The sequence below is a fragment of the Arachis stenosperma genome, chromosome 6 (assembly GCF_014773155.1).
Source record: "Arachis stenosperma cultivar V10309 chromosome 6, arast.V10309.gnm1.PFL2, whole genome shotgun sequence".
NCBI lineage: Eukaryota > Viridiplantae > Streptophyta > Magnoliopsida > Fabales > Fabaceae > Arachis > Arachis stenosperma.
In genome coordinates, this window is record NC_080382.1 from 98,680,578 (window position 1) to 98,682,958 (window position 2,381).

Consider the following 2,381-nt stretch of genomic DNA (forward strand, 5'->3'; position numbering starts at 1 on the left):
TTGAAATCTGGCTGGCTGTGAAGCCATGTCTAATCTTATTGGACCGAGGTTTCAACTGATCATCACAATAGCTTGTTGATCTCTATCAATCTTGCTATTGGAGCAATGATCTGCTAAGGCTTGGCTGGCCATTGGCCATGTCTAGTGTTTTGGACCGAAGCTTTCTTTGAAAGCTTGGCTGGCTGTGAAGCCATGTCTAATTCCTGGACCGGAGTCTTAGACTAGCATTGCAATGATTTCTGGAATCCAAATTGAGAATTCTGAAACCTTTATTTTCTATTTCCATATAATTTTCGAAAAAGCAAAAAAAAAAATTTATAAAAATCATAAAAACCAAAAAGATTTTATGTTTCTTGTTTGAGTCTAGTGTCTAATTTTAAGTTTGGTGTCTTGCATGCCTTGTTTATTTGATCTTGGTTCTATTTTCAAGTCAATAGTACAGGGAACTGAAGATTCAGAACATGCAGCAGAGGAATTACACAGAAAAAGCTGGGCGTTCAAAACGCCCAGTGAAGAAGGACAGACTGGCGTTTAAACGCCAGCCAGGGTACCTGGTTGGGCGTTTAACGCCCAAAAAGGTAGCAATTTGGGCGTTAAACGCCAGAATGGATACCATTCTGGGCGTTTAACGCCAGGATGGCACAAGGGGAGGATTTTGTTTTCAAAATCAAATTTTTTTTCAAGTTTTCAAAGTTTTTCCAAATCAAATCTTTTTCAAATCAATTCTTTTCAATCAAATGTTTTCAAAATCAATTTCTTTCCTTTTTCAAAGATACTTGCTAACAATTAATGATTTGATTCAAAATTTCAAGTATGTTGCCTTTTCTGTTGAGGAAGGTTTAATTTTTGAATCATATCTTTTCTTGTTAGGCAAGTCATTAATTTTAAAATCATATCTTTTAAAATTACTTTCAAATCATATCTTTTAAAATTGTTTTCAAATCATATCTTCTCAATCACATTTTTTATTCACATCTTTTTTTTTAAATAGTTTTCAATCATATCTTCCTAATTTCTAATTTCAAAATCTTTTTCAAAATTCAATTGATTTCTTTTCTACTTTGAGTTTTCGAAAATTATCAATCAATTTTTCAAAATGTTTTTGACATCTTTTTAATTGAATTTTCGAAAATTTCTTCCCCTCTTTTCACATCCTTCTATTTATGGAGTACCACTCCTTCTTAATGCACAATTCGAACTCCATTTAATTAAAGTTCGAATTTTTCTCCTTCTTCTTTCTTCTATTTTTCTTTTCCTCTGACACCTCAAGGAATCTCTATACTGTGACATAGAGGATTCCATATTTTCTTGTTCTCTTCTCTTTCATATGAGCAGGAGCAGAGACAAAGGCATTCTTGTTGAAGCTGACCCTGAACCTGAAAGGACCTTGAAGCGAAAGCTAAGAGAAGCTAAGGCACAACTCTCTGTTGAGGACCTGACCGAATTCTTCAAAGAAGAAGAACCCATGGCAGCCGAAAACAACAACAATGCCAACAATGCAAGGAAGGTGCTGGGTGACTTTACTGCACCTACTCCCGACTTCTATGGGAGAAGCATCTCTATCCCTGCCATTGGAGCAAACAACTTTGAGCTTAAGCCTCAATTAGTTTCTCTAATGCAACAGAATTGCAAGTTCCATGGACTTCCATTAGAAGATCCTAATCAGTTTTTAGCTGAATTCTTGCAAATCTGTGACACAGTCAAGACTAATGGGGTTGACCCTGAGGTCTACAGACTGATGCTATTCCCTTTTGCTGTAAGAGACAGAGCTAGAATATGGTTGGACTCTCAACCTAAAGAAAGCCTGGACTCTTGGGAAAAGCTAGTCAATGCCTTCTTGGCAAAGTTCTTTCCACCTCAAAAATTGAGTAAGCTTAGAGTGGAAGTCCAAACCTTCAGACAGAAGGATGGAGAATCCCTCTATGAAGCTTGGGAAAGATACAAACAATTGATCAGAAAATGTCCATCTGACATGCTTTCTGAATGGAGCATCATAGGTATTTTCTATGATGGTCTCTCTGAACTATCCAAGATGTCTTTGGATAGCTCTGCTGGAGGATCTCTTCATCTGAAGAAGATGCCTACAGAAGCTCAAGAGCTAATTGAAATGGTTGCAAATAACCAATTCATGTACACTTCTGAAAGGAATCCTGTGAACAATGGGACTAATCAAAAGAAAGGAGTTCTTGAGATTGATACTCTGAATGCCATACTGGCTCAGAACAAGATATTGACTCAACAAGTCAATTTGATTTCTCAAAGTCTATCTGGAATGCAAAATGCACCAGGCAGTACTAAGGATGCTTCATCTGAAGAAGAAGCTTATGATCCTGAGAACCCTTCAATGGAAGAGGTGAATTACCTAGGAGAACCCTATGGAA

General features: G+C 36.8%; 1 non-coding gene across 1 annotated transcript; it reads right to left on the minus strand.

The window, feature by feature from the left end:
- Positions 1-1,870: 1,870 nt before the first annotated feature.
- On the minus strand, positions 1,871-1,974 carry LOC130937736 (small nucleolar RNA R71). Its single transcript, XR_009068939.1, has one exon. It is a non-coding gene; the product is annotated as a small nucleolar RNA R71 (small nucleolar RNA).
- Between the last annotated feature and the right edge of the window lie 407 nt (positions 1,975-2,381).